Here is a 24706-nt window from a genome sequence, read left to right on the forward strand (position 1 = left end):
TAACAGGCCATCTAGGGCCAGAAGAAGCGGACTTGAAGATGCGGCACCCATGACACAACAACAAAAGAAGCACAAAAAACAAAAGCAAAATGACACAACAAAAGAAACACAGAAAACAAAAACGAAAGTAGAAGCGAAAGTACACAGTGCAGCTGCTGCCCCGCTTTGGTCGCGGATCCCACTTACTTGGGACTAACCCCGCTTTGGTCGCGGATCCCACTCACCTGGGACTAATCGGTGCACCACCCCTGACTGCTGAAAGTTCTGGTTCCCGGGTTTCGGCACCACTTGTCGCGACCCCTTGCCCGCAAGGAAGACGCAACTCAGGAATCTTCTTTCAGCAGTTTATTCAGGCCTTGATTCATGTATCTTCTTCTAGTGACCCCGCCCAAGCACAGCCTAATAAAGCCTCCCGCATACCAATCCCAAGCTGCCACGTGGGCCTTTCTCATAGGGTGGGAAAGGATTGCGTGCCAATTCTCCATATTAGGAGTTGTTTATCACAGGCCACAGTGGAAGCCGGCGCCATCTTCTAATGGCGGCCACGGTCTAATTAGAACGGCTCACCACACTCTGTCTATCTATCTATCTAATTCTTTATTTATTTCATTTTGGCTCTTAATTATTTCCTTCCTTCTACTTATTTTGGAATTGGTTTACTCGTGTTTTTCTAGGGTCTTGAGCTGCATGATTAGGTTGCTTATTTGGTCTCTTTCTGATTTTTTTTGGGGGGGGGGTGGAATTCTGAGGATTGAACGCAGGGGCACTCAACTGCTGATCCACATCCCTGGTTCTATTTTATATTTTATTTAGAGATAGGGTATCACTGAGTTGCTTAGTGCCTCACCATTGCTGAACTCAAAATCCTCTTGCCTCAGCCTCTCGAGCCACTGGGATCTTTCTGATTTTTAATGTAGCAATTCATAGCTATAAACTTTCTTCTTCATAGTGTCTCAGAGATTCTGATATGTTGTATCTCTATTCTTATTTGCTCCTAAAAATTTTTAAATTTCTACCTTGATTTCTTCCGTGGCTCATTCATCATTCAAAAGTGCATTGTTCAGTGTCCATGTATTTACATAGGTTTTCTCGCTGTTGATTTCAAGTTTCATTCCGTTATGAGATAAGATGCAAGGAATTATATAAAAAAAATTTATATTTGCTAAGATTTGCTTTGTGTCCTAACATATAGTCTATTTTGGAGAAAGTTTCATGAGCAGTTGAGAAGAAAGTGTATATTCCATATATGATTTATAGTGTTTTTTAGGTCTGAAGAATCTTTGCTGATGTTATGTCTCAATGACCTATCTATTGATGACAAAGGTGTGTTGAGAAATGTTTGGTTTATGTAATAAGCACATCAACATATTTTCATGTTGGATTATTCCCTTTACCAGTATGTAGTGACTGTCTTTGTCTCTTCTGATTAGTTTTGGCTTGAAGTCTACTTTGTTGGATATGAGGGCATCTACTCTTGTTTGCTTTTGTACTTCATTTGCATGGAATATCATTTTCCATCCTTTAATTTCTAGCCTGTGGATGTCTTTACCTGAGACGTGAGTTTCTTGTAGACAACATATGGTTAAGTCTTGCTTTTTAATCCAGTCTGCCAGTCTATGTCTTTTAATTGGAAAGTTGAAGACATTTCCACTCAGTGTTATTATAGAGAGGTATTTATTATTTCTTGCCATTTTGATTTATTTCTAGGGCATTACCTTTTCTTAACTACTCACCTACACATTTATGAACAAAACTGAGGGCCCAGAGGTCCCAGAATGATGAATACAGGCAACTCTGCTATGTCAAAGGAAACATGGGATTAGACATGGGTGTAAATTCAGAACTTTATTATTTGATACACATCTGGTAAGTACCAAGTGAGAAAGGATGAGTGTCATGTAGTGAGTCAAAGTCTAAGTAAAATGCAAGACCTGGTTAAGATGGGCAATCAGAAGTCCAGCTATTGTGGAACCAGAACAAGTAATAACTTGCTAGTAACTAATAACTCATTGTCAGGGTACAGGTACAGGGAGCCCAACAAAAACAAGAAACCAATTCTTGAGGTCATTGTAGCATGCAACAAGGATTTTTGTTTCTGGAAGTAGGTTGCTGAGGTCAAGCAGGGCTCAAAGCAAGACTAATTCTAAAACTACCACAGTAATGTATATTGGATTCTAGGAATGTATTTGTCAGGGCATTCAGACATATATTTAAATACATAAAGATGCATACATTTACTTTCTAATTTTGCCGTTTTTGGGGGGCCTGAGCCCAGCTAAGTACGGTGGAGGAAAGAGCAAGGAAGCAAAGAGGTTGCTGTCATTTGTCCATCAGTGTTGGCAGAGTACGTTAGGAACGTGAGGTAGTCTTAAAAACTTGATTTTTTTTTGTTTTAATTTATATGCTCTTATTCTTGTGATAAAACATTTGGCATCCTTAAAATTTATAGTAAGAAATGGTAATGTGGCTGGGCACAGTGCTGCATTCCTGCAATCCCAGAGGCTTGGGAGGCTTGAAGCAGGAGGAGCATGAGTTCAAAGCCAGCCTCAGCAATTTAATGAAGCCCTAAGTAACTCAGTGAGACCCTGTCTCTAAATAAAATACAAAAAGGGGCTAGGGAAAAGAAGTGGTAATGTAACAACAGAATTAAAGAGAATAGAGGGACTGGGGCTCAGTGGTAGACCTAGCACATGTGAGGTGCTGGGAATCAATCCTCAGCACCGCATATGAATAAATAGAATAGAAGCTGAAACAAATCCTTTTTATTCTTTACAATACTACAGATTGTACAGATTGAACCCAGGGGCACTTTACCACTGAGCTACATCCTCAGTTATTTTTATTTTTTGAGACAGGGTTTTGCTAAATTGTTGAGATTGGGATTGGGATTAGGATCCTCCTGTCTCAGTTACTGAGTCACCAGGATTATAAGCATGTGCCACCATGCCTGTCTACAAATCTTTTTTCTTAAAAACTTCTTGCACTGGGTGTATTAGTGCATGCTTGTAATCCCAGGGATTTAGGAGGCTGAGGTAGGAGGCTCACAATTTCAAGGCCAGCCATAGCAATCTAGTGAGTCCCTAAGCAATTTAGCAAGACCCTGTTTAAAGTTTAAAACTAAGAAGTGATGGGGACGCACCCCTAGGTTCAAACCCCAGTACCAAAAAAAAAACCAAAACAACAACAGCACCCCCCAACAACAACAACCACAAAGAAATATTTCTCCACTAAATGCAACATATTAGCACATTCCTGTTTACCAACTGTGGAGAGCCTTTTATAACATATTTTCCTCATTAATTTTTAGTATTATGACTTAGTAGACTAAATTTCAAAAAAGTGAGCTTTTAATTTAGGTTCTTGTGTTTCAGGTTTTTTTTCTTTTTTCTTGTCACCTAGAGAAGTCATAACAACCATTATTTTCTCTGATATTACCACTGTGTTTTAGACTTAGTAATTCTAACCTACCAAATTATGATTGCTTTCAATCGTATATAATAATGATAGCAAATGTACATGTGTGTATGTATATAAAAAGTGCTAGGTTTTATATGGAACAGCCACATAACCATTGTGTTTTAGGAGCAGCAAAATAAAACCCTTTTTCATCTCGGCACATTGGTGTAATCCCAGCAGTTTGGGATGCTGAGGCAGGAGGACTTGGAGTTCAAAGCCATCCTCTGCTACTTAGTAAGGGCCTACGCAACTCAGTAAGAACCCTGTGTCTAAATAAAATACAAAATAGGGCTGGGGAGGTGGCTCAGTGGTTTAGTACCTCTGAGTTCAAGTCCTATTCCCTCCACCCACCAAAAAAAAAAACAACTACATCCTTTTTCAGGAAAACAAGCCACCACCATACGTTGGGTATTTGCATGACATAGAATGCTGCAGTGCTCTCTAATTTAATCCTCACAACCCCTGGAAGTAGATGGTGTTTTTATTCCCATTTTAGAGATGAAATTCAAGTTCAAGGTCACATTGCTGAAAGCTAGCGGAGGCAGGATTTGAATTCTCAGAAGTGGGTTATTGTGTTTCTGTGTTTATATCAAAGACTTAGCCCAGGTTCTGACCTTCACTGTTTTTCTCTGTCTCCAAATGATGCAATATCCTCAAACTTGGGAAAATGATCCTTGATTTAAAAAAAGAACCAGAATTCTTGTAATATTTTAACAAGAACAATAATTTAACAAGAGTGATGATAAACCATCAGTTTATTTTGTGATCCTTTTAAAAAAATAATAGTTGTAGTTAGACATAGTACCTTTATTTTATTTTTATGTGGTGCTGTGGATCGAACCCAGCGCCCGACATGTGCTAGGCAAATGTTCTACCACTGAGCCACAACCTCAGCCCCATGTGATTCTTTATTATAACTTTGCAAATAAAATTAAAATGATATTTTTAGCTCTTGCCTGCTACATTTGTGTTCAGGTTTTGTTAATAGACCACTGTCATTGCAGAAGAGTTCGGGTCAAATACCATATTAGAGAATATACCTTAAAATACAGAAATTGCCAGTCATTTCTGTGTGAAACTTAGGAAGATTGGGGTTTGTGGTGTGTGTGTGTGTGTGTGCGCGCGCGTGTGTGTGTGTGTGTGTGTGTGTGAATTTTGATATAAAGTCCCTTAATTGGAGATGGGAGTACAATAAGGCTTTCAACTATGTCCTTTTGTCATGGATATGTTTAAGAGGAGGAGACTGGTGGCAAGTGCTAGCCTAAATTTATACACATTTAACCTCATTATTGACTTCTCAGAAAACTCTTTATTAAAAAATAATCCTAGTACTTCTTCCTTTTAAAAAAAGACAGGATCAGCAAAATAGTTTTAGATCAGGTTTGTTAATAAGTGTTGAATAATCTCAGTGCTCAGCTGCTATTCCTTTTTAAAATTAGCTTGTTCTGTTTCTGGTATTGAAAGTTATTTTTACAAATCTTTCCTTTTAAATAAAACCGAATCTGTTTTCCTTCACTAATATTAACATAGTATCAAACTGATGAGATCTGTTTTCTAGATAAGAGCCCATTCCAGGTGGAAATGTTTAGCTGGGACATTTTTCCTAAGAAAATCTAAGCCTCTTTCTTCTTGTTCTTATACTTATTATACAAAGTCATCCAGTTTTTTTTTTTTTTTTAAATGAGACAAATACTTTTCAACTAATTTGGGCACTCTCATTTATAAAACTTATGTGCAAGACCTTAGTTGTATATTGGGTGGTCATTTCACACTGCTGCTTCCTTTTTCTGCTTATAGCTTTTGTTCAACAATTAATGGGAGATAACTGGTAGTATGGCAGTCTCTGCAGCTACAGCAAGAGCACTCAGAGCACGTACTTGCAGAAGGAAGAGGACAGTTTTTATTTTTTAAAAAATTATATATATTTCTGTATGTGGCAATGAAAGAGCCATATTGTTTTCATTAAATCATAATTTACAAGCTACACATAAATACCTGTTGAAATATTGGGTCTGGTTGAAACTCTTGATTTTTTTTTTTTCTGGTGTAAATCTCAGTTTAATCTCTGAAGTGATTGTTAATGTGTTACTGAGAGTAGCCCAGAAAATGTGAGGGGAACTAGTTTGAGTGGGGAAAAATAAAATGATTTTTATTTAAATGTGGTCATGAAGCATACAAAAGGAAATGGAACGATGAAATAGATGCAGAACTGTCAGCAAGGATAGCCCTTTTATTCTTGCATAGAGAATCGTAAAGTTAAATGGCTTATGTTTAGAATTGAGTTCATATCCAGGAGCTAAACTTTCTGTGAAAACTAGGATATTATGATGTATATTGATTATCTCATATTCATTTGGTATACAGTCATTAGAAATTGATATTAGAAGTCATGCGTCAGTGTTTGGGTGAGACTTTCTTATTTCTGAAAGCATCACAGAAACCATTTGTCTATCAAAGAAATAGGCATGTACAATTAAGCTCTAGGGAGGAAATCAGTAACCAGGTATGAATGCTGAATTGATTCCAAAAGAGTTTTCTTAATGCAGATATATATACAGGAAACTTCTGTTGAATAAATTGTATTTATGATGTAACCCAGATAATTTTGCAAATAAGATGCACCATATACATTTTCTGAAGAGCTTTTAATAACTCTCACTATGAGTGTTCAAATAAACAATATTCCATTAGCTGACAAACATTTCTTTTTGGTGAGTTTGTGATTCAGTCTATCTCTTGTTTAGTTTGTTGGACATTTAGGTAAAGTCAATGTTTAATCCTTCATTTTTCTTACATTTTAGTTAACTTTCTTATAAAAGAAAACACAGATAATATAATGTGAATCCTTGAAGTTGGAATCTATCCTAGAATAGAAATACTTTCATTTTCTTTTAAATAAGTTTTAATTTTTATACTCATTAACAGAAAACTTCTTCCTTCTCATAGGTAATTGTTATCTTTACTTCTAAGACTAGAATTTAGATGGGCCTGATTTGAACTTTATATAAAAATGGAACCATCCTTTCAACAGGAAAGCCATAGACATTCTTATAAGTTGCATCCTAGTACACATGTACTTGAGTTTACCTAGCTTTTATACTTAAGAGTAGAATTGCTGAGTCCTAAGGAATATAATTCTTCAACTTCATTTGATTATGCCAAAGTGTTTTCCAGTGATTGGACCAGTTTATATTCCCTTTGGCTATGTATGAGAGTTGTAGCTATTTGACATCATCACTGACTCTTAATATTGACAGTCTTCTTAATTTTAGTATCTCAGTATTTTAACTTCATAAGTCACAATTTATCAGCTGTATCATTTCAAGGTTTGTATTGAGTTTTGATGAACACTTAATGCCCAAATAACCATTACTGTGATCAAGATATAGAACATTTAGAAAAGGAACTATTAGGATCTGGAAAGGGCACCAGGGGGAAGTGTGGAGGGGAAGGGTAGAAGGAGGAGGAACATGGTATATGTGATATATATCATGATTTATTTAGCTTGATATATGCATGTGTGGAAATGCTGCAGTGAAACCTATTAATTTATACAATTTGGGGGGTGGGTTTGAACTCAAGGGTGCTTAACCACTGGGCCTTTTTATTTTTGAGATAGGGTCTTGCTGAGTTGCTTAGAGCCTCCCTAAGTTGCTGAGGCTAACCTTGAATTTATAATCCTCCTGCTTTGGGTTCCTGAGTTGCTGGAATTACAGGTGTGCACTACCACTCCCTGCAATTTGTATAATTAATAGGTGTGACAATTTTAATTTAAAAATAATAGAAAATTTTATTACCTTCAAACATTTATTGTGCCTCCCACAGTTTTCCCACTCCTAGACTAGCAGACTGCTAATCTGATATCAGTTATTATAGATTAGTCTGTGTTTTTATGGAACTTCATGCAAGTGGAATTATATATTTCATATCCTTTTCTGTCTTCTTTCACACAGCATGACTTAAAATCCATTTATGTTGTTATGTATATCAGTAATTCCTTTTTTCCCAGGTTTTTTTTTAATTGTAGCTGGACACAACACATTTATTTATCTATTTATTTATTTATTTATTTGTGGATCCAACTGAGGATCCAACCAACGTGCCTCACACGTGCTAGGTGAGTACTTTACCGCTGAGCCACAACTGCATCCAGCCTCTATCAGTAATTCCTTTTTTTTTTTTTTTTTTTTTTTAAAGAGAGAGAATTTTAATATTTATTTTTTAGTTTTCGGTGGACACAACATCTTTGTTTGTATGTGGTGCTGAGGATGGAACCCGGGCCGCAGGCATGCCAGGCGAGCGCGCTACCGCTTGAGCCACATCCCCAGCCCAGTAATTCCTTTTATTGATGTGTAGAATTCCATTTTTTGTGACTCAGGAGGCTGAGGTAGGAAGATAACAAGTTTGCTGGCAACTTAGACCCTGTCTTAAAGTAAAAAAATAAAAAGGTCTGGGGATGTAGCTTAGTGGTAAAGCACACCTTGACTTCAATCCCCAGTACCAAAAAAAGACCAAAAAAAAAAAAAAAAGAAGAAGAAGAAGAAGAAGAAAATAATTTCCTGACTCAGAATTTTTCTTACCTAGATTCTAGGTTTGATTCCTTGGTTCCTCTGGTTAATTAATTAGATATTTTATTCTATTTGTAGTCTACCAAGTCTCTCCATCTTTCTGTGTTGAAGTTTGCTTTCTAATAAGATGTGGGAGTTGGATCACATCTAAAAAGTTCTCTACAGGGCCTCCTTTCTGTGAGTGAAATTATAAAGGCAGTTAGCATTTACTGTCTATAAAGAATAATAGATTTGTTTCTTTCTCTTTAGGAGATTACACTAGTAGAGGATTAAGACTAATAAAGTCTATGTTAAAGGAAAATGAGTCAGGAAAGAGATGAACATTTAGAGGTGGAGATGAACAGAGGTGGATTCAGGAAGAAGAAAAATTAGTCAGTGTTGGTCTTATTATAGACTCTTCTTTTTCATGAGTTGCTAATTTTCCTTAATTACTTGTGCAACTGTCTTAATCACTATAGCTTTATACTAAGTCTTGATATCAGTACAAGAACTGTCTTTGTTGTTCTTCAAGTTTACCTTTGATTTATACATTTTAGTTTGTCAATTTGCATTTTAAAAAGCAATGAAATTTTTGATTTGGATTGCTTTGGATTTATTGATCAACTTAGAGAAATCTGACATCTTTACAGCATTGAATGATTCTATCTATGAAACATGATATATTCCTTATTTGAATCTTTACTGATTTTTTTTGTTCATAAGTTTTTACTTAAGAAATTGTCATTATTCATCTGGTTCATTTCTAAGAATTTGTAGGTGTTTATGCTGTTGTATATTGTATCTCTTTAAAATTTCATTTTCTATCTATTGATTATGTATCAAAATGTAATTATTTTAGAAAATAATGCTTTGTATCTAGCAACCTTAGTAAATTCATTTATGTAGTAGTTCATCCGTAGTTCCTCTGAATTATTATTTATAAAATCATGTCAAAATTAAACAGTTTTTTGTATTTGTATGTTATAACCAATAATACAGTGTTGTAATATTTGCTCTAAAAAGTCCTAAGCCTATTTTAAAGAGAAGAAAATAATATATATGTCCCTTGTTTTTACCCCAAATTTTACTATTTCTAGTACTCTTTCATTCTTTCCTATAGATCCTACGTGTCACCAGGCATTGCTTCCCTTTAGTCTGAAGAAAAACGGTTTTTTAAAAGCTAGATCTGATGGTGGTAATGAATTATCTCAGTTTTTGCTTCTTTGAAATGTCTTTATTTTTTTTCAATTTTATATATAATTTCACTGGATATAGAATCTTAGGTTGACAATTTTTTTTGATCCTTTGAATATGTTGTTGCAATATCTATTGTCTTTGTTTTCTTCCGATGTGAAGCTTATTAATTGTATTGTTGTTCTCCTTTATGTAAATGTTTTCTCTGGCTGTTTTCAAGTATTTTTTGTTATTTTTGTTTGTTTATAGCTGTTTTGCCACCTCTGTCTGCTAAATTGAATTTTTGGACCCCAAAATTAGTTTCTTGAAAATGAGTTATTCTCCTATTTCTTTGCATGCCTAGTAATTTTTGGTTGATCTCATATAATATATTTAGCAAATCTGGAATCTGTTTTGGTTGTTCTGATTGTTGTTTTATGGTTCTAGGCTATTAACTTGCCTGGGTTTGATCTGTAATCTTGTTTCTTAGATGGCATGAAGCAGCTGATATTTCAGTTACTTTTTAATGGTCTGACTTTATGGAAGTCTCCTTTATCCCCATGAAATTTAAGATCATATGGTCTGTGCACAATGCCTTTTGATTCCCCAGTCTTTATAACATTTATTTCTTTCTCTTGCCTTATTGCAATTACTAAGATCTCCAGTACAATATTGAGTAGAATTGTACATAATGAGCATTCTTTTACATTGTTTGTGTTTAATTTCATCTCACCCCACCCATCATTAGCTTAGAAATTATGCATTTAAATTTTTTTCCTTTAGTAATTACCCTTGATTTAATGTCTGATTAAATTGGTACATTTACCTTTCCCAGAGAATGAAGGCATCCCAGCATACTTACACTCTATTTATGCCTTCTTTATTTATATGCCATTGTGTGTATTTTAATTTCATACATATTTAAATTCAATATGACATTATTATTATTTATGACCTCAAATTTTTAATCCTCCTGCTTCAGCCACCTCAGTTACTGAGATATAAGTGTGAATCACTCAGCTTCATCTTTATTCTTAAAGAATATTTTCATTAGATAATAATGATCTAATTTGATACTTTTTTTCAGCACTTAATTTTATTTTATTTTTTGGTTCTTGAGAAATTGGTGTTTGTCTCCTTTGAAGGTAAGCTGCCCTTTTTCTCTTGCTATATTTGAGATCTCTTTGTTTTTATTTTCAAGCAACTTTATCCTGAGGTAACTAAGTATGTTTTCTTTATATTTATACTGCTTGAAAAGGATTAATATTTTGACAATAATTGTATTTTCCACTCCATAACTGAGGTACATTTCTTCACTTATTTTGATTTTCTTAAATTTCTTACAGTAATGGCTTATAGTTTTCATGGTATAGGTCTCACACCTATTTTGTTAAGTTAAGAATTGCATGTTTTGAGTGCTATTGTAAATAGAATTGTATTTTATTTCCCAATTTTTCATTGCTCATCTATAGAAATATGGTTGATTTTTATAAACTTCTAATCTATAGTCTTACTAAATGTATTTTTATGATACAGCACTTGTAGATTCCTTTTTTTACGTGATCATATTTTAAATTACAATTTCAATTTCTTGAGGTTGATGTTGGGTTATTCAAATTTTCTATTGCTTCTTGTGTCAATTTTGCTAATTTGTGCCTTTTAAGGAATTTATTTCATCGAAGTTGTCAAATTTACGGATGTGGAGTTTTTCATAATATTCTTTAATTATGCTTTATATCTTAATCTCTGATACTGTTAATTTGTGTCTTCTTTTTTTCTGTGATCAGTCTAGCTGAAGGTTTAGCAATGTTACTTACAGTCTTTTCAAAGAACCAGCATTTGGTTTCTCTGATTTACCTTGGATGTTTTTTTTTTTTCTGTATTTCATTGATTTCTATTCTTTATTATTTCCTTCCTTCTTTTTATTTTGGCTTTAATTTTCTCTTTTTAAAAATTTTCTTAATAGGGAATTTAGATCTGTTTACTTGAGACTTTTTTCTTTTTTTGCACTAAAATAGCAAATTTGAGTAGCTGTGATAAAGACCTTCTGACTTACAAAGCCTAAGATATATATACTATTTTGACCTTTATAGAAAAAAATTTACTAATTCCTGCTTCAAAAACTATAATAAGCATCTTTATTGTAAATTAGGTAAAATATAATAATCTTGGAATAATTTTTTTACTTCCCTTAGTGTAATAATTGTTGTTATATTTTGTATTTGAACCCAGGGTTGGTCTACCAGTGAGCTACATCCCACTGCACTACATTCCACTGCTTAATTGTTTTTATTTTTTTTATAAGTATGTTTATTTGTAGATAGACAACATAATACCTCTATTTTATTTATTTATTTTTATAAACACTTGCCTAGCATATGCGAGGCACTGAGTTTGATCAAACTCAGTGCCTCACATATGCTAGGCAAGTGTTCTACCACTGAGCTACAACCCCAGCCCTATTGTTTCTATTTTAAGACGGGGTCTTGCTAAGTTGCCCAGGTTGACCTCAAATTTTTAATCCTCCTGCTTCAGCCACCTCAGTTGCTGAGATATAAGTGTGAATCACTCAGCTTCATCTTTATTCTTAAAGAATATTTTCATTAGATAATAATGATCTAATTTGATACTTTTTTTCAGCACTTAATTTTATTTTATTTTTTGGTTCTTGAGAAATTGGTGTTTGTCTCCTTTGAAGGTAAGCTGCCCTTTTTCTCTTGCTATATTTGAGACCTCTTTGTTTTTATTTTCAAGCAACTTTATCCTGAGGTAACTAAGTATGTTTTCTTTATATTTATACTGCTTGAATTCATAAGATTTCTCAACTCTGCTTCAATTTCCCCAGTTTTAGAAAATTTTCACTTATTGCATCTTGAAATATGTTTCTCATCTATTCTGTCTTTTCTCACCTCCTGAGATTTTAATTACACATCTTAGGCCTTCCACTAAATCTACTATGATTCTTCCTTTTCTTTCCTTCCTCTCCCCTCTTGTGTCATCCTTTTGATACTATGCATCGTGCTGTGTATTATCTTTAACCTATCTTCCAGTTCATTGATTATCTTTTCAGCTGTATATAATATGCTATTAATCCTAAGTACTGAGTTGTGATTTTTTTTGTGTGTGTGTGTGTGCATTATAATTATATATAATGGTGGGAATCTATTTTTACATATTATACATGTACACAATACAAGAATATACTTTGGCCAGTATCATTCCCTGTCTACTGTGTTTTTAATCACAATTGTTTTGTTTTGTTTTTGGTACTGGGGATTGAACCCAGGGGACTTTACCACTGAGCTACATTCCTCAACCTTTTTTTTTTTTTTTTTGGAGACAGGGTCTTGCTGAGTTGCTTAGGGACTCACAAAGTTGCTGAGGCTGGCCTCGAACTTGTGATCCTTCTGCCTCAGCCTCCTGAGTTACTGGGGTTACAGGTGTGCGCTACCACACCTGGCTGCAGTTGTTTAGTTTTTTCATTTGTTTGATTTATGCAGTTTCCATTAATAGTTCTCTGCCAAAGTGTTCAATATTCTGTTATTTTTCCTGTATATATTTAGCATTGCTTAAATTTTAAAGTTTGTTGCGGCAGTCTGGCTGGGCACAAATAACTGAGCCGCCACAGGAAGCACTTGTAGGTTCAAACAGCAACTCTGTATTCCTGAACTCTCACTGGCACTCCACACATGCTCCCCGGGAACACTCTCACCCTCCACCGGGCTCTGCGCGCACTCTCTCAGAACCCCACGAGAACGCAACGAGAACTCCAAAGTAGCAGGTGCCTGAAGCATCAGGAGCCACCCTGTTGCCGGACAGCAAAGGTCTATGTAAAACTGAATACACAGCTTAACTTAACCATCATCATCTCAATGGCTCACCTCTCAACCACTCCCTCTGGCAAAATGCCAGGTGCCACCCCGACTTGGCTATGGCTCTCAACAGTTTGTACCAAATAACTTCATTCTCTAGATTACCTGTGAATTTGTTTCTATTGCTTATTTAAAAATTAACTCTTATCTCCTTATTTACCTTATTTTTTAAAATGGTGGGACACTGAGCATGAAAATAATCTTTCGAAGCCTAGACTAAAGTTCTCCTCCAGAGAGGTTTTTTATTTTCTTCTAGGTTCTGGCTAGGGGCATTAGCAATTCTGAATCTCATTAATCTAATTACAGAGATTGCAGTGATTTGAAACTGATCTTCAGCATTTTTAATGGCTGTTATATTTCCTATTTACCCTTACTTCTAGATTATAATCCTTCGGGTGTAAGTGAAAGTGTAGGGTTTATCAGGATTGCCCCCTTTCGTTGGTAGACTCTCTTAATTTTTGATCATCTTGAAGTGCTCAGTTACCTTCTCTTGATTGACAAGTGCTCCATGGGGAAAGGCTGCTCAGAATGCCTGGTTCATCTCTGGTATCCTTCTTAGGGATTTTGGCCTTGTTATTCTTCGCTGCCTTAATTTTCTGGTGCCTTTTTTTCCCAGTACCGGGGATAGAACTCAGGGCACTCACCCACATCCCCAGCTCTATTTTGTATTTTATGTAGAGACAAGATCTCACTGAGTTACTTAGTGCCTCGCTTTCGCTGAGGCTGCCTTTGAACTCGTGATCTTCTGCCTCAACCTCTGTGCTGCTGGGATTATAGTTGTGCCACCACACCTGGCTCAAGCAGACTTAATTGTCTAAATTTTCTCATTGTCCTAAACCGGAAGATTGGCCTACTAGTAACAAAATTTCTTTGTTTTCCAACATTTTTGTCGAGCTTTTCATATATAACATTTAATTAATTTAATTAATTTCCAAGATCTTTTTCTGTTTTCCCATTTTAGATATGTGTGTTTTAGAAAAATAGGATTGTATTCTGGTTTGATAAACATATTTTGTTTATCTGAGAAATTTGTATATGTTGCTGTGATTGAAAATTTTTCTTGTTTCTAGTGTTTTTTAATATTTTTTAGTTGTCGATGAACCTTTATTTTATTTATTTGTATATGGTGCTGAGAATTCAACCCAGTGCCTCATGCATGCTAGGCAAGTGTGCTACCTCCAAGCCACAATCCCAGCCCCTTGTCTCTAGTTTCTTAAAGTTGCTTTTTTTTTAGTTTATTTGTTACGCTTCTTCTGTGTTGGAGGCTTTCCTCAGTTGCCTGCTCATCCCTGGTTGACTGGTCAGATTTAAGAATATAAAATAAGATACAATTGGGTAAATAAGGATAATTGACTGTGAATTTTACTGAACAGTGAGTAATCTTTCTTCCATATCATTATTTTTAGGTCTTTCCTCTTGAGCAGGTGACATTCCTCATAGAAGATGCAATCATCTTGCATCCAGAGATCTGCCCAGGGTATAGAAACTGGGTATAGAGAGGGATTGTGGATATATGTCATCATCTTTGTGTCTCTGTTTACTCAGTTAACTATTACATGACTCTTAATCAAAAGACCCTCATTTTGCCATCTCCAGAAAATAAAGCTATGGTCTTTCATTAGGGTAAAGAGAGGCTTTCGGAATGGGCTGTATCTCAGTGTTAGAGCTCTTGCCTAACTTGCCTAGAGCCCTGGATTCAATCCCTAGTACTGGGGGGCGAGGGGGGGGGTGACTTTCCCTTAACTATATGGAGTAGGATAGGTGATCTGAAGATCTGCCTTTTTTGAAAACAGATTTTCAGTCACTCTTACTTATTATCCCCCCCACCCGCTTTCCAGAATTCCTTGGCGTTATTTATTGCTTAAACTTTTGCTGATTGTGAAGTATGTTTCCCTGCTGTCAATTTAGAATTTTGATTTTTGGAGTTCTGCTAAGCCCTTTACCATTTTTCATCTGCTATTCAGTTTTCAAATTGTTGTTCTTTCCTACACTTTCCCTGTTCCCATCATCCCCTTGGATTTTAGGCACTTCTAAAAAATCTCTTCACTCATGCTTTAGAGGATTAGCAAAAGTGTATGCTTGAGTTTGATTATCTCTCTTCACCAAGAGGTCCAAATATATTTGTTTACTTCTAGTACCTAATATTTTGTATTTGTCTCGTTTTAATATTTATTTATAATTACATTATTTTTATTTACTTAATTAAAACAAATTACAAAGTCTTGTTTCTTTTATTTGTGAGGTTAGAAATACTTTCTTGCATTATATCAGCCCTACTAGAAATCTATCAACCTTTTTTTTTTTTTAATTGTTGATAGACCTTTACTTTATTTATTTATTTTTATGTGGTGCTGAGAATTGAACCCAGTGCCTCACACATGCTAGGCAGGTGCTCTACCACTGAGCCACAACCCCAGCCTTCAACCTAGGTTTTAAACTCATAAACACTCAATTTTGTGCTGTTTTCTTTTTTCAGTTTATTTTTAATTGACACATAATTGTACATATTTATCAGGCAGAATGTGATGTTTTGATTACATGTATACATGTTTAATGAGCAAATCAGTGTACTTAGCATATATATCACCTCAAACATTTATCATTTTTTTCTGGTAAAAATATTTTAAATCCTCCTAGCTATTTTGAAATATATATTACTGTTACCTGTATTCATCCTTTTGTGCAATAGAATGTTAAAATTTATTCTTCTTAACTATAACTTAGTACCCACTGACCAACCTCTTTCCATCTCCTCTTCCCTCTATCTTCCTCAACTCTGGCAAGCACTATTCTATTCTCTATTTACAGGAGATGACTCTAGTTTTTATATTAGAAATTAATTATTTTAGCAATATGAAGAGAAAATGTGAAAAATTTATTTAGAGTTTGTATTCTTTTGGGGAGTTGATGGAATTTACACCAGTCATGACCCTTAGAATATTTACAACTTTTAAGGTTATGTAATGGAGGAGTGCTGGATGGAAGAGAAAGATACAAAAATATTTTACTACTAATTATTTAATTTAATCACTTTTGACATCCTATGAGTCTAGGCCTTTTGAAATTTTTGTTTAGTTATTTTACCTTACCTTTTTTGAGCCCAAAAAAGGGTCACTTTACCACTTTTATATCATATTGTACAGAATTAGTAGTGATGTATGAATAGCTCATCATATTTCCATTCTCCAGAAATGTACTTAAAATTTCCACACACCAGAGTTCTGTCTTTAGACCTTGCCTTTAGACAGGTCTTCACCAAATTATTCTTAGGAATCTGTGGGGTTTTTTCTTTCTTTCTTTTTCTTCTTCCTTCTCTCTCTCACTTTCTCTCATTTTCTTTCTCTTCCCTCCCTCCCTTCCCTTCCTTTTTTTCCCTTCAAAATATTATATCAAGGTTTCCAATTAAGATATGGGTAGATGTTAACTAGACCAAATTTAAGGTTCATGGCCCCTACATTTCTACCTTTCTTAATGTCTTATTGTATTTTGTTGTTGAGGGTGTGGTTAGACTTGCTTTTGTCATTTGCCTTTATGTCTTGTGCACCTGCTAACAAGCATTCATAGCTAGAAACTAGCCCACTGCAGATGCTGTTCCATTCTCAGACTCATGTCAAAATTTAATAAATATCATCTTCCCCAAAGTTTTAGATTAAAACTAGAACTGAAGGTTTGGTTAGGGACAAACCTTAAGGAAATCCCCTTGTTAAAATTTAATGTGCTTCAAGAAGCAGCTTGATTTAATTTTGAGTTATTAGTCAGGAGACCTGTATTATAAAAACAATTAACATATTTTTCTATCTGAAGATGTCTTTATTTCACCTTGATTCTTTTTTTAAAAATTTATATATGACAGCAAAATGCATTACAATTCTTATTACACATGCAGAGCACACTTAGTATTATCTTCTCTAACTCCATCCATTAACCTGAAAATGCCATGATTTTATTCTCTTTTATTGCTGAGTAATATTCCATTGTGTGTGTGTACACACACACACACACACATATATGCCACATTTTTTAAAATCCATTCACCTATTGAAGGGCACCTAAGTGGGTTCCACAGTTTAGCTATTGTGAATTGTGCTGCTGTTAACATTGATGTGGCTATGTCCCTGTAACAATTAACATTTTTGTAGACAGTTTCATTTATAACCTTCAATCATACAAGAATCCTCATCCTCCCTGTTTTATAGAAGAGGAAGCAAGTACCAAGAGGGCAATTAATTTGCCCCAAATCACTTGCTGGTAAAGTAGGAAACAGAACTTGAGCTTGGTTATTTTCTGTTTGGCAATTACATGCTTTTCCAAGATAGTTTATGACTTCCTGGTTTTGATATTATTTAGGCAAGTTCCTGGAAAGAAAGGCACACTAAACCTTGACAGACTAGAAAATTTATCATTTATATTGAAAAGATTTTGTTTGAAGTTTTTAGTACGTTGCTTTATTAAATTTGGAAAGACTAAAATATCAGTAGTTTGACATAACCTATTCTCACATTATAATAAAATTCACTAATTTGGAGGACTTTCTTTAAAAATAAGATCAAGATAAGTGGGAGTGGTATGCATTTTAGTGTAGAAAACATTCATTCTCTGATCACACTACCTCTAAAGTTGGCTATTACAGCTGGGTGTGTGGTGCACACCTGTAATACCAGCACTCGGGAGGCTGAGACAGGATCACAACTTCAAAGCCAGCCTCAGCAACTTGGTGAGGCCCTAATCAACTTAGTGAGACCCTGTCTCAAAATAAAAAATAAAAAGGGCTGGGGAAGTGGCTTAGTGGTAAAGTACCCCTGGGTTCAATCCATAGTACCCCTCCCCCCCAAAAAAAGAAAAACCCCAAACACAAAAAAAACAACAACAACAACAAAAAACCCCAAACAACAAAGTAAGCTACTGCAGTTATGGGAAATGAAGTTTATATTCAAATAATTGGTAACCGTTATCTTTGAGTTGAAATAAAATGTATGATATTTTTAATTTCCATCTGCTTTTTTGCCTTCAAATACATGCAGTGATTTTAAACTAGGTCAACATATTCTTCTTTCAAATTGTAGCTTGAAAGAATCCTTAGGGATATCTTTTAATGAATAGTTAAAACCAAATTTGTAATTAGCATATTAATTATGTAGTCTTTTTAAATGTACTTGAGAGTCCTTTAAAACTGTTTTCGTATATCTTTAAAACATTGCCCCTAAAAGTCTGGTTTGTGTGATTATTCTATCTATGAAGGAAACATTTGCTCAAGAAAGATAAATTTCTTTGAAAGGGTTTTTGGGGTAGGAGATTAAAAAAAGGAGGTTGAATTTGATCAATGCACACTAATGCATATATGGGAATATCACATTGAACTCCATTAATATGTATTAATAATAAAAAGTAAAGGTAAGGTCCCTCAATTCTTACTTGAAACATTACATATTCTGAATTAATGGATTTTCATTTGGTTTCCTTGATGCAAATAAAAGCACAAATAACATTTTTATTGCAAAAGTCTGGTTTCTCCTGCAACAGGTGTTCTAATCCTCTGGCATATTTCTAAAGGATTGTAGACACAATCTAGAGTTAATATCCTAGTTGTGGCTCCATCCAAACAAGGCACTGAAGAATAAAGAGGAAGAGAATAAAAACCCAAGAAATATTTTTAGCACAAGTTCCCCATAGAAACATTAGATCTCAAAAAGCCTACAATTTTTTTCTAAAATAAAAATTTATTCTCAGTTCAAAGATGGAAACTATACTATTTCTCTTTCTCTCTCTCATTTTCTCTCATTGCTATGAGTAAAGTAATAGTGAAACAAGTTTCCTAGAAATACAGTATATTTGGCTGGACACAGTGGCTCACACCTATAATCCCAGCAGCTCAGGAGGCTGAGGCAGGAGGATTTCCAAGTTCCAGGCCAGTCTCAGCTACTTAATAAGGCCCTCAGCAACTTAGTGAGACCCTGTCTCAAAATATAAAAAAGAATTGGGGGTGTATCTCAGTGGTAAAGTGCCCTGCGGTTCAATCCCCAGTACCAAAAAAAGAAATATAATGTGTTTTAAAATAAAATAAATCACAACCTATTAGATAGTAATTAAATTGATTATTCTAATTATAACATTAATATGTGCAATTTTTGTATTTTTATATATTAGTTAAAAATAAACTTAGTTTTGCTTGATATGGTGGCATACACCTATAATCCCAGGGGTTTGGGAGGCTGAAGTATGAGGATAACAAGTTCAAAGCCAGCCTCAGCAACTTAGACTCTAAACAACTTAGCAAGACCCTGTCTCAGAAATAAAATATGAAAAGGGCTGGGGATGTGGCTCAGTTGTTGAGTGCCCTTGGGTTCAATCCCTAGCACCAAAATAAATAAATAAATAGATAAATAAATATAATTTAATTTAAAAAATTCTAATATCATACAAGCAAATATACTATATAACACTTAAACATTTTATAATCTAGTGTTATTTTTAATTTCTTGTTTAGTAAATTGATAATTTGACATGTAATTCGTTTTAGGAAACTTACTGCTATACAAAAGATAACTTAGATGATTGGTAATGAGTTCATAAAATAATTATTAAATTTCTGGAAAAGATTAACAAGATTACATTAAATTTTTTCTTTTTTAGATTATAAAAGTAGTACATACTGATTGAACCAAAACCAAATAACTTAAAAGTGTAACATAAAGTTAAAACTAGTTTCTTTTTCTACTTTTTCTTACGTCTCATTTTCTAGAGTAACATTTTACTATATCTTGTTCTAGGCCTTTTGGTGGTATACAGTTAAACAGATACATAACGTGTACTGCACATGGTTTGGGTTTTGATGGGTCATACATGTTCTAAAAACTTTTTTTCTTGAAACAACATGTGATGGACACTCTTCAATGTTTGAACTTAATAGAACTCACATGATAGTTAAATCATCATGTTTTCTTAATTCATGTAACCAATTGATGAGTAGTTATATCACCTTCAGTTTTTATTACAAGTGAAATTTGCAATGAACATTTTTGTATATAGAGCTAATATATCTATATTTTTGTTCAATAAATTCTTATAATTGGAAATGCTGAATTGAATGGAATATGCATTTCAATTTGTGATAGATGTTCACAAATTGCCCTCCCAAAAGGTGGTACAAGTTTAAAACAGTGTATTGCAACCCCAATCTTTTGCCAAAGAGGGAATTATCATACTCTTAAATATTCTAATCTATCTGCAAAAGTTATCTTATTTTAATTTGCATTTGTTTGATTTTTGAGTGAAGTTTTATATCTTTGTTTAATAATGATTAGATTTTTTATCAATTTTATCTTTTCATCTGACTTTTAAAAATTAATTAGCAAGAGGGCTGGGGATGTGGCTCAAGCGGTAGCGCGCTCACCTGGCATGCGTGCGGCCCGGGTTCGATCCTCAGCACCACATACAAACAAAGATGTTGTGTCCGCCGATAACTAAAAAATAAAAATATTAAAAAAAAAAAATTAATTAGCAAGAGCTCTTTGGACATAATGGTTATTAATCTTTTGTGTTATTTCTTCTAGTCTGTCACTCATCGTTTACCTTTGTTTATGGTCATCCAACAAATATAATTTCTAATTTTTATGGAGCTTTTCATTTAGAAATAAATTTCTCCATGTTTCTTCCATTTTTTGTTTAGGTCTCAATTTTTGTATATTTATTTCTATGTGTAGGTATATGTTTTCAATTTTTTAATTTCCTGTAGGAAAGCAATATGAATGTGTGTGTGCTTACTATTTATCTTATAACTGACTAGTCTCTGTTATTAAGGTTAGCCAATTTTCTGGATATACAGTTACTTTATTTGTAAGTAGTGATAATTTTGTCTTTTCTATTATTTTATATTTTATATGCATCACACACATATACTCTGAGTATATTGTTAAGTTCTTTTTAATAGATACCTTTTTACTGTTTAAGGAAATTTGCTTGGATTCCTAGTTTTGTGTGTTATGTGTGTATTTTAAATCAGAAATGGACATTTGTAATCATTTTCTCTTTTGAACTATTTTGTAGTCGAGTAAATTAATAATTTTCCATTTGTTGAACTTTTGTTGTTTTCCTGAGATAAATCCTTTTCAGTCTCATTTTAATTAAATTTAAAATTTGACTTGTTAATATTTTACTTAGGATATTCATTACATATACATGTTTAGTTTGAGTATTGAATTATGCAATTAGATAATGTAAACCTTATGGAATGGATTGTGAGATTTACCAACTTTATGTACTCAGAAAAATTTAACAACAAAGATGTTTCTTAAAGTTTTGTTGTATTTTCAAATTTTATTGTTTTTATTTTGTGAATATGTTAAATATTGATAGCTGTAACTAGTGTAAATAAAAGGTACTTGGGGTCCTGAAAAAATTTTTTAATTAATATTTTTAAAAATTTGTTCTTTTTTAGATATACATGATAATAGAATATATTTTGACATATTATACATTCATGGAATATAACTCCCCATTCTTATATCAAAAGTTTTAAAGAACATAACAGTTCCTTTACTAAACTATTGAAGAACTACTGATCTAGATATAACAATTTAATTTATTTGAAGGTTCATGGATTCATCTTCTAAAAAGTTCTTCAAACTTTTTAATATAGAATATTCTACTGACCATGATTTATATGCATTTGCATATATACCTACATATGTGACTGCATTTTGTTTTTACATATTTATTGTAAAATACATATTATGTTTGTGTTTATGAGCATAACTGCAACTTGTATGGAAACATTGGCCTATAAACTTGGTTCTTGGGATCGTTCTTGTGGCTGATTTTTATCGGTAGGCCTAGTGCTTTGCATGTGTGAGTTAGTGGACTTCTGATGATAAACCTGAATGAAAGTCATAGAGTTCTGTATCCCTAGGCATGAAGAATCGGGGTTTCTCCAAGGAAGTTGTTGTTATAGGCCAGCCTCATTCTATGATGGGGCACTGGATTTCTTGAAATCTATATTGTGCCCCAGGCAGCAATTCAGAGGCACTCCTAGGCTGAGACTTCATTGTACAAAGGTCTGGACACTATGAATGTTCTGTGAGGGTACTGGTTTTCTAAAATCAGACTTAAGGGGGAAATATAGATGTTAATTGAGAAATTTTTGCTTCACTGTTGGATTAGCTCTAGAGCTACCTGAAATTCAGTTGGTGGGTTATTACTCATTATCCTATGACACTGAAAGTCAAGACTGAAGCATGTCTGTTTTGTTTCATCTATCCTGGAGCCTTAGCTTCTCTGATAACTGGAATAACAGACATGCCACTGTGCCCACTTTGCCACAATGTACTACTTCTTGCTTGAATCACTGCTTTACTTTATCAAGTGTCTTCATTCCTTAGTTCCCATCCTCCTCCTCAAATTCTCAACCAGAGTGAACATTCCTGAAGACAAATAGGTTTGTGCCACTCCACTGATTAAAATCCTAAGCACCATAATGCCTTAAGTGTAAAATGTAAACTTCTTAATATGGATTTGATGTCTCTATAATCTGCATTCCTGCTTCTTTCTTTGCATTATCCAGCCACACATCCTTAGCTTTTTTTTTAATTAGTTAATTTTTTTTGAGAGAGAGAGAGAGAATTTTAATATTTATTTTTAGTTTTTGGCAGACACAACATCTTTATTTGTATGTGGTGCTGAGGATTGAACCCAGGCCACACGCATGGCAGGCAAGCGCGCTACCTCTTGAGCCACATCCCCAGCCCCATCCTTAGCTTTTTGTAGTTAGTTCCCAGAACCTTTCTAGCATTCTCTGACCTTTGCATTTTAGGAATTTTTTATTTGGAATATACTTTCCCCAGTTAATTCTGAGCAATTGATCCTTCAAAGCTCAGAATAAGTGTCATTTCTTTTCCCTACAAGACTAAGATTCCTTTCCATGTTCCCTCAACTGTATCCCTGTCATAGCTCCCACTACTTTGTATTTTAATTATTTTCATGGATGTTATTAATTACTAATATTATTAGTGCTTATTATAAATTTTCCCTCTTAGTTCATGGGTTTGCTCATGGTCTGAGACTGGCCTTTCATCTCTTTATTCTTAGTAAAGATTTCACCACATAGGAGGTACCCCCCAAATATTTAAATATTGAATCCCTTCATCTTATGGTTGAGAAACCAAGGCCTACAGAGATAAGCCACCTTGCAAGAGATTATATATAAAAGGGCAGAACTTACCTTTTGATCAAGTGTTGGTTTCCCTTTATCAGGAATTACTGACTCAGATGTGTTTATAAGATTCAAATAGGTAATAAAAATGTGAAAAGTGAACTCTTCTTATCCTCTTCATTTTTTCTGGAACACATGACTCTCCTACAATGTTTTACCATGTATAAAAAAGTGTTTTGGTATAAGTAATTCTTTATTTTCCTCTTAAACTACCACATAAGAAAAACAATAGTATGAAAATGGCTCTATTGTGTGATGAATTATAGAAGATTCAAGGATCAAATATACTTTCTCTCTGCTACCACAGGACTTTATATATACATAAATGTGTCTTTGCTTTGTGGTATGGTGCTGGGTATTGAACTTAGGGCTTCCTACATATTAGGCAGATATTCTACAGTAGTAGAGCTACATCCCCAGCCCAGATATCGCACTTCGTATGGCATGGTTTCGGTCTTTGGGTTCATGCCCTTGTGTGATACTCAAAACATTCTGACTGTTCCAGTTACATCTCTAATCATTGAACCTCTTCCCTCAATTTTGCACACATGTTCATATATTAAACTTCAACTTTACTGAATTATATTTCCCCAACATGCCTTTTTTAATGCTTCCCCATCTGTCCTTCCTTCCTGCCAACTGTGGTTAAATCAACCTCAATCCCTGGTCTCACTGTCATCCATTCTGTTTGGTGCTAGATAAACCTCAGCACAGAACTCTAAACTCAAGTGCCATTCCTGGGCATAGAATGTTGCATGTACACGCATATGTGTGTGTTTTACCAGAGCACACATAAGCACTTTAGCAGATGGTCATTCAACTGCTCCGTTTAGGACTTACCTAGAATTCTTGCATAAAGTTGGATTCCAGGATTAAATTGTGTAGTTCCTGAATTTTCAGGCAGTGACATACTGCCTCTGGTATCAATTTGATTAAACTTGATAACTTTAATGCCATTTGGTTCTATTGGGGAGAAAGAATTTAATTGCTTACTCTAGAGAATGGATTTTTTCCCCACTGACTAAGGAATAGAACATTTATTAAGATTATCTTTGTGACCTGAAAGGGAGAAATGTACTTCTTTTTCCTTAACAGAAGCACGTCCAGGGCATTTTTAGCATGTGGTAAAAATTGAATAATTGGGCAATACTGACTTCTTTGGGATTCAGCCTTTTAGCCTCTGCTGTGTGATTAGTTCTGTCCAACCTGCTGGCGTGCTTGAGCAGGGAGCCTGCAGAGGATTAGGAAGGAAAAACCCTTTAGCAAGTCTCAGGTACTAAAGACATTTGATTTAATTTCACATTACACATGGTTTTATGGTTTCCCTTGGCAACCTCCAGTTCTGCCCTACTTTATAATCAGAGGATGGCAGGATACATTGCACACTTGTCATCACCTGGAAAGGGAGTGTAGAGAACAAAATTTGTCTCAAAAGAAGAGACAAAAAGGTTACT

The 24706-nt window shown here is 34.3% G+C and overlaps 1 protein-coding gene across 12 annotated transcripts in view; it reads left to right on the plus strand.

The window, feature by feature from the left end:
* Nucleotides 1-24706, plus strand: part of Pus10 (pseudouridine synthase 10) — an 88349-nt gene that overhangs the window by 18277 nt on the left and 45366 nt on the right. Inside the window, exon 4 of one of the 12 annotated variants that reach the window (XM_048804282.1) lies at nt 1708-1866. The exons of the other annotated variants lie outside the window; for them this stretch is intronic. The gene's annotated coding sequence lies outside the window, so the exon portion shown is untranslated. The remainder of the gene's footprint in view (nt 1-1707; nt 1867-24706) is intronic. 12 annotated transcript variants of the gene reach the window in all.

This window comes from Marmota marmota, unplaced genomic scaffold (genome assembly GCF_001458135.2).
Source record: "Marmota marmota marmota unplaced genomic scaffold, marMar, whole genome shotgun sequence".
NCBI classification, from domain to species: domain Eukaryota; kingdom Metazoa; phylum Chordata; class Mammalia; order Rodentia; family Sciuridae; genus Marmota; species Marmota marmota.